The sequence below is a fragment of the Condylura cristata genome, unplaced genomic scaffold (genome assembly GCF_000260355.1).
Source record: "Condylura cristata isolate star-nosed mole 26May11 unplaced genomic scaffold, ConCri1.0 scaffold00042, whole genome shotgun sequence".
Taxonomy (NCBI): Eukaryota; Metazoa; Chordata; class Mammalia; order Eulipotyphla; family Talpidae; genus Condylura; species Condylura cristata.
In genome coordinates, this window is record NW_004567143.1 from 4,023,638 (window position 1) to 4,031,870 (window position 8,233).

Genomic DNA, 8,233 nt, shown 5'->3' on the forward strand with positions numbered 1-8,233 from the left:
GCCCAAGTCGCCCCGGGGTGGCAGTTCCCGTTAACCTTAGCCTCAAAGTCAAGGTATTTATCCCCGTCCCCTCCCCCTGAGTCCCTCTGGATCCGGGCGGGGAGGGGCGTGCGGAGGGACGGGCCGATCCGTGGGACCAGCGCCCGGCCCTCTCCGCCTGCCTCCACCCAGTCTCGGGCTGCAGGCGGCCTCCGCGGCCTCGGGGTCCCCTGAGCCCCCTGCGCCCCGGCCCCCAGCTTTCCCTACTCCCCACACCCCACGGGGCAGAGGACCGGGTGTGCGCGGGGAGGGGCTGCAGGCGGGGCGAGAGCTGCAGGAGGGCTGGCGAGGGACCGGGGAGGGGGCGAGGGGCTCCCGAGGCCCCCGGGGCGCGCTTCCGCCAGCGCCAGTGCACCCCGAAGGACCGGGCTTCTGGAAGGCAGGGAGCCCGGTGCTGCAGCAGTGACACGTCGTAGGTGCTTAATAAATGATGAAGCGAGTGGGGAGAAATGCGGCGTGAGAACAGTAAGGGGGAGCCCCACAGAAGTTGGAAATGTGTAGTGCTGGGACCCCCTGGAAAGTTTCACTCCAGGAAGTGGGCGCAAGAGCCAAGGCCTGCCCCGGGCCAGGGCTGGGCACCAGCCCCCTGTCGTGGAGGGTGCAGAGATGCCGCCTCGCCAGCCCCTGGGGCAGGATGGAGCCCGCTGTGGCTTGCCGTGGTCAGGGCGTGTGGGCAGACCCCAGAGGCTGAGGGGTGCCAGGCCCCACTAGGCTCTGCCTTTCGAGCACGGGTCTTCATCTGTAAAGTGAAGATACTGAGCGGGCGTGAGTCTCCTTTCAGCTCTAAGGTCCCGTGATTCTGGGCTTTTGATGTGCCCTGGCCTTAATTGTCCCCTTATTACAAGTTTTCATGAATGGTTACGGCATGCGCAGGTGGGGAGAGAAACCCTCCCTGTCTTCCGAGCATTGTCGTGTTGCGGTGGAGACAGACGGTTGTTAGACGGTGGAGAGACGGTGCCGGCTGGGGTGGGTGCACAGAGGGGGCCGAGCTGAGCCCCGTGGTCCCCGAAGCCTTCCTGCCGGGGCCGGGCTGGGCAGGACAGTGGGTGACAGTGGCCGAGGCGGGTGCTAGGCGTGCAGGTGTGGAAAGGCCGTGAGGTGGGGGCGTGCGTCTCGGGACAATGGGGTGTGCTGGGGTGGGGGTGGGGGGTGAGCAGAGGCCAGGTTTGACACGGCTTGCTCAGGGCTTTCAGCTGAACCTGGAAGTCTTGGGGACCCACTGGACGTGCCAAGCAAAGAGATGACAGCAGCCTCCATCTGCAGGAACATTGCTCTGGGAGCGGGCGGTGGGCGCGTGGCCGGACAGCCGGCACCTTGCTGGGGAGAGGGAGGTCGGGCGAGGCTGCAGGTGGACCCCCGTGTTCAGACTGCACGGGTGCCCCACGTGACTGTGAGGAGGTCCGTGCTTTGTGGCAGCCAAGGTGGCGGGGCTTTAAGAGCCTGACCAAGACGTCTGTGCCCCTGGAAGGGCGAGTGGCCCCCGGAAGTGCGGGGCTTGGTGGAGTGGTCCATCCTGTACCTGTCCCCCTGCTGAGGCGTCCAAGCGGAGAAGGTCGCCTGGCGGGAGGAACAGGTTGGGGGTGTGGCACGCCCGAGGCAGGGGTCACCCCGGCCTCGATTTTTTCGCGACCGCTCTCCCAAGGCTGTCTGCGATGGCCTCACCCCAGGGGTGTTGCTAACCCTCTCAGGGGTGCGCTGACCACTACCTTCGCCCGAATGTAGGACACTCGGAGACGCGAGAGAATGAAGCAGGAGCCTGGGGTCTGGAGTCGGAGTCTGTTTATTGGGACTGCCCATGGGTAGATGTAGGGTCTGTAGGTGCAGGGAAAAACAGGAAATGTGCTGACGCAGGGAGTGGGGTGCATGTTGGCACCGGGCCTGGGGCTTCTTGGAGCTTCTACATGAACAAAGCAGTGGGCTGAAGCTGTTTGCAGGACCGAGTGCACGTGCTCTGCCGGCTTGTTTGAGGGCCTCACTGGGGAGTGTGCTCCCCCAGGCTCAACACTAGCCAGGGCGGACAGGTGCACTTGAGGTCCTGCAGAGTTAGCCACACGGGGGAGGTCCCCATGCCCTGCAGGTGCCTGAGTCTTGAACTTGGGGTGCAGGAATGTGACGGCTGCTCTCTCCTCTAAAGGTGGGTGCTTGTGTTTGGCCGGTGGAGGGAAGTCCTGGCGGGAGTCGCCGCAGGGAGTGGCCTGGAGTGCTGACGGGACAGGGTGGGCGGGACAGGGTGGGCGGCGCTGGTGAAGCCAGTTGGAGCAGAGACTGGGCTGCCTGCTGAGGGCAGTTCTCACCAGGAGGGGACGGAGGGGTCGGCAGCCGTGACCTGCGAATCTCTCTGCGCCTTGTGCCTGTTTTTGGGGTCCCTCCTCACATTTTTGTCCCCTGTTTTATGGAACAGTTCTCTACACAGGACTATGATTTCCATTTGCAGATGGGGAAACTGAGGCCCTGGGTAGAAATTGCCTCGTCTGGGAGAACTTGGCTGCCCTGGGAGCCGGGGAGGCCCCGGGTCTCCCACTGCAGCCTCCCGGCGGGGGAGGGGCAGCCTGCCTCTCAGCTGGCGCAGAGACTGGGGTTGGCAGATGCTGGGTGGGGGAAGGACAGGGCATGGAGCATGGCCAGGGGGGGCGGTGCCACCTGCCCTCCACCTGGCGCTGATGAGCCGAGTGAGGTCGGGAAGCTGGAGAGTGGGCGGTGGGGGGAAGAAGGCTGAGGGGTGGGGTGAGGCCTGCCGGGCCGGAGAGCCCGGGTGGGTGCCTGGCGCTGGGCTGTGGGGTGGGGGCTCCCCTCCCCCGGCTGGGCAAGGCCTGGGCTTGCTGGCCCTGGGTGGGCACAGCGTGTGGGTGGGCGCAGGGCCTGCCGCTGGCCTCCTTGGCCACCCTCGGATGAGAGCACGTGTGCACTGGGGGTGTCTGGGGCGGGGGGCTGTTTGCAGGCGGAGGGCTGTCCACGGGCCCAGGCTGTCCGCAGGCCTTGGGTCTTCAAAGGCTGCCCCGGGGCCCTGCTGGCTGGGGGCTCCATCCTGGGGAAGCCCCCGTCTCATGACACAGTTAGGGTGCGAGGCCACAGGTGCACCTTCTGGCCTGGGAGGCCACCAGAAGCTTCCAAGGGTCCAGCCCCCCGCTCCCCTCCCTTCCGGGCACTCTCAGATCCTGTCCCCCAGGAGCTCTCAGCCGGCTGGGAGGACCCCAGCTCCGTGCCCTCCTCCCCAGGGCTGAGTGTCCAGGCTCCGTGCTCTGCAGCCACAGGCCTGAGGTAGCCCTGGCAGTCAACCGTCCACCCCTTGGCCTCCTGAGAGGCCCCTCACTTGGGTCACCAGAGTGGCCGGGGGCTCATATGGCTCAGGAGCCACCGCGAGACAGATGGTCGGAAGTGGGGTGGGGGCGTCTGGAGGCCGCGTGTGTCTCAGAGGTGTGGGGGTGCTCGCTAGGCCCCTGCTGATGGGAGCGGAAAGGCGCTGTCGTTTGGAGGCCCAGAACGGTGGCGGCTGCAGCCTGGCCTCCCGCGCTCCCACGGAAGCTCCCACAAACCCGCGGAACTGGGTCCCCCAGCCACCGGAAACCTGAGCCCCAGCGCTGCACCCCTCTCCCTGGGGACAGCGTGACAGGCCTGCGGCTGGACTGGGGCTCCAGGAGGGGGTGGCTGGCTGGGAGGGGGCAGCTCTGGGGGCCCCACTCTGCAGGGCAGCCAGCTCAGCCCTGCAGGCCTGGGCTGGAGGCCTCTGGCCACCGGACTTGCTGGGTGGGCTTAGTCCCGCTCCCGGGGCTCCAGCCCGCCCGCAGCCAGGGCACCCGCCGCCCTCCCCGCTCCCCACAGCCCCCCAGCAGGCCGCCCCGGCCATCTGTCTGGCCCCCATGGGCCCTGGGCAGCGGCTGTGTGTGTGTGGGGGGTCTCCAAGGGTCGCGGTGGCCTGCAGCTGGACACGCTGCCCGCGGGAGCGGTTCCGTGTGCACCTTTGCGCTTCGGTCACGTGGCCGTGAGACCCGATCGTCCCGGTGCCCTGGCCTCTTACTGCTGTGACCGGGCATCTCTGTGGTCAGTTCCCCAGGCAGAGGACTCCCGCTGGCCCCATATTGTGCCAGGAAGGACGGGCGAGGAGCCCGTGGGGGAGCCCCTCTGACTCACTGCTCCTTGCGGAGTTGCCACCCCTGCATTTCGGGGGTGCCGTCAGGCCCGCAGCCCCAGCGCCCCCACTCAGGGGGACTGTGTGAGCTTGAAAATGTCCGGGGTGCCCTGATGTGCCGCTCGCCCCCCTTGCCAGTGCGTTCCGCGCCTGCTCTGCGTACATCTGAACAGCGTCTCAGGCCCGGGGGAGCGCCTGGCCCACGGCCGCCCGCGTGGCCTTGAGCTGCAGCCACCGAGGCCGGGGTGAGCTCCCGGGGCCGGTCAGTTGGGAGAGGAGACCGTGCCCCGAGGTGGGGCGTGGGGCGGCCTGGCGGGGGGCGGCCTGGCGTGGGGCGGCCAGATGTGGGTAGCCGGGCGCGGGAGGTCCGGCGCAATGAGGAAATGGGGCTGAGAGCAGGCCGGTGGGGTGGGAGCAGCTGGGCAGCGGTGGGGCAGGGACTGGGGCGGGTTGCCCGGGGGTGGGATGCGCCCCGAGGGCTGGCGCGGCAGTGGCTGAGGGAAAGCAGGCGGCCCCGGAAGCGGGCGGTGGACCTGTGCGGTGCAGCCGGCGCAGAGCGGCCTCTGGGGAGACTGCTCATGCCCGTGGCTTCCTGGGGTGCCGCTAGAGGGGGTGGCAGCTGGCCAGTGCTTGGTGTGGCCCTGGGGAGCCCACGGCTGGGCAGGCCGGGCTGGGTTGGGGGCTGCCGCCCCTCTGGCGCCTGCCCTGCGGGAGGGCCCTGGCCACAGAGTGAGCTGCCCCCCGCACTTCTTCCTCCCGGCCCGAGGTGGAGGGGCGCGGCTCCTGGGGGCGCCCCAGGCCTGACTCTGGGAGGATGTGGGCGCCTGGCCTGGCTGGCCTGCTCTCGGGTCTGCCCCCACCCGCCCAAGTTCTGCCAGGACCAAAGCTCCTTTGTTACCTTTCCCCGCCCGCCCTCGCCACCTGCCGCCCGCCACAATCCCCGCTTTGTGTGGGCCGTCGTCATGGCAGCCGCAGGCCCCCGAAGAGAGGCTCCGGGCGGGCCCAGCCTGACCCCCGGGGGGGGGGGGGGGGCAGCTGCGGGGAGGGAGGCCCTGTCCTGAGGCCCGGCCGCGGTGTCTGCTCGCCAGGAGGGGACCCTGGAGGTTGGGGTCAGGGCCTGCGAGGACCCGGTGGCCCTGAGACTCGGTGTGGGCACCGTGGGCACGGTGGGGGCAGAGCAGCTCCTCGGTGCCCGTGCTCCGGGCGGGCTGTCTGCAGGGCCTGGGCCGCTCCCGCGTCGGCGTCGGCGTGGGGCAGGTGCTGGGCGGGAGGGGCGCAGCAGGCGGAGAGGCGGGCTTGTGTCCTGGCTGACCGTGGGCCCTGTTGGGGTTCGCCTCAGGGTGACCCCAGCCCACCTTGCAGACGCAGCTGAGCACACAGGTGGGCGGGCCCTGTCCTGGCCGTCGCCTGCACCCCTCCACCCCCGCCTTCCCCGTCTGTCTCCCACATTGAGGTGGCCCCCTCTTTGCCAGCCCTCTGAGCATCTCTGGGTGATGTTGAACCCCCACTTGGCCAGAGTGCCCCCGAGGCCTGGTCTCAGCGTCCGCGGGAGGGAGGGCATGGCCCCCCGGACCCAAGTGGCCTGTCCTGGCCTCCCTTGTGTCCCCCAGACAGCAACAACTGTAGGGGAAACAGAAGCTGACTCAGAAAATCCCCCACGGAGTGGAGACACAGAAGGTGGGTGTGACGGAATTGAATAAACGCGGGAGTGTGGTTGCACTCCGGGAGGTGTCAAGAGCTGGTGGGGACCCACTGGTGCTCCCAGGGGCCCCCAGCTGGCCTTGGCCCCTGGACGTGGGCGTGGCCACTGCCAGTATCCCTGGACCTGCCCGGCACCTGGGACCTCCCTGTCTGCTGAGCGCCGCCCCAGGAAAGCACACTCCTCCTGTCTTTAGCGGGGAGCAGGGTTTGCAAGTTAGAATTTGGGGTCCCCTCCCCAGACCTGCAGAGCCTGTCCCCCTCAATGTTGCTGTCCCGGAGCGCCGCCTCCCAGGCTCCCGAGGAGGCCTGTGAACGGCCAGACTGACCGGCCAGACTGACCGGCCGAGGTTCGCCTGGCCTTTAGGGGGAGCCCTGTGCCTCGGGGGCAGAGAAGGCGACCCCGTGTCTTCTCTGCCGAGACCCCCTCGCCCCACCCAGTCAGCTGGAGGGGGTCTGGGACAGGGCACGGGGCTCAGGGGGTCTCTGGGAGCCCTCGGGTCAGGCGGGGAGCGGGGAGATGGTAGGGCCGGGCGTGTGCCTGCGTGTCGGGTCCTGTCAGCGGACGGCCACCTCCCGGCCCCCGGGCGTGAGGCAAGGCCCCCGCTCTGGAGCGGCCGGCGGGGGGGACCCGCGGCTGAGCCCCAGCGGGGTCGGAGGGCCGGCCGGGGGGCGCTGAGGAGACCCTGACGTGGAGACCTGCGATGGGGTGCTCAGTGGCGGCGAGCCAGGCGTGCCCTGGGGCTCCTGGTCCTCGGGGTGGCGCCGGACAGCCGTGGGCACCGAGCGCGTGGGGTCTGGAGTTAGGAGACCCGGTCAGCTGTGTCACCCAGCCCCCCAGACTTGGGGCGCTGCCAGCGGCCTCAGGTTCCTTCTCACGAATGAGAACTGCTCCCCGCTATCTCCCGGCAGGTGCGCGTGCAGCTGCCCAAACCCGTCTCGGCCGCGGCCGTGGGAAAGCGCCACAGGGAGGGGTCTGGGAGCACGGGCGCCCCACACCCCCACCCCCCGTTTAGCCAGTCTTCCCCCAGGAGGCGGGCGGGGTGGGGGGCCGGGAGGGGCCCAGTGACGGGCGCGGCCTGACCAAAGGGGCGAGGGCTGGAGCAGGCCGGGGCGCCCCTCGTCCCCCACATCCACAGCCCAGCGTGGCTGGGGGCCGCCTACTCTTGGCGGGCAGCAGATGGTCAGGGCTAGGGACTCACGAGCCCTGCCCATGGCCCAGCGCCCCAGCGCCCCCCCCCACACCGTGGGCCCCAGAGCCGCCCTCCTGGACAGCCATTGTGGCCTGGGGGGGGCCCAGGGCGGGCAGCGTGAGGGAGAAGGGGCGCAGCCGGCTCCGGGCCCGGTGGCTGGGCGCACAGTCCGGAGGCCGCCTGCCCCCTGCAGAGGGGGAGCCGGGGACATCGGCCCTGGCCTTCAGGAAAACCTCGGGCAGATGGCTCCAGACACTTGTATCCCAGGTAAACTTGGCAGCTGGAGCTTCAGTCACGTGGAGATGGGGTCCCCTTCCTCGGGCACCCTCTGAGGCGCCGGGCGCGGGACGCATGCCCCCTGCTGCAGCGGCCCAGTGCGGCTCCGCTGCCGCCTGCTGGCCAGGCTGGGAAGGGCTCTTTCTGCTGGCCACGCTGCTGGCATCCTGAGAACTGGCCTCTTGTCTTGTGTTAAAGATTTATTTATTTATGCCCATGAGAACTGGGGTACAGGCCAGCGGTGGGGGGTGAGAGGACTCACCAGAGACAAAGTGGGGGGCAGAACAGGCAGATAGAGGAAGCACACTGCTGAGGGGAGCAGCGGGGAGACGGGAGGGGTCTGCGCGCCCTGGGGCCCCTCCCTGGCGGGGATCGCACTCCTGCAGCAGTGGCTGTGGGCAGCTTCAGCGTGTTGAGACTTAACCCCTGCGCCCCTAGGGAGCCCCCCCCAAAAAACCTGATTGCTGAAGATCTCCGCCTGACCACGTGGTGTCTTTATATCTGGCAACTTGTCTGGATTCTCTGCACACTGCAGTTTAGTGTCGTCCGCGGTGACAGTTTCTCATCGGGTGTGACACTCCATCTGGGGCTCTGTTTCTATTTTTTTTTTTCTGTTTCTATTTGTAACTATAGGCATAGGTGTCTCACTGGACCCCACCCAGACTGACCCTCCCCGCCAGCGCCCTCCTGCGCCCGCAGACGCTCCCTGGTCAGCACCAGAGGCCCCCCGCGTGCTGCGGCCCTGCCCTCCCCCCGCTCGTCCCGCTCCTGCTGGTGGCCTTGCTGCACCCTGTCCCCTCGGCTCCAGTGTGCGTGAGCCCCTCGCCGTCCGGCCGCCTCGTCACGACTCTCAGCACAGCCACTCAGGTCTGCAGAAGCCGTGTGGTGGACAGGGCACCGA

The 8,233-nt window shown here is 68.7% G+C and overlaps 1 protein-coding gene across 1 annotated transcript in view; it reads left to right on the forward strand.

Annotated features, from left to right (window-relative positions):
* The window catches only part of REPIN1 (replication initiator 1), a gene marked incomplete at its 3' end in the record, with an annotated part of 27,592 nt that overhangs the window by 7,019 nt on the left and 12,340 nt on the right, over positions 1-8,233 (forward strand). The gene's annotated exons all lie outside the window — the stretch shown is intronic.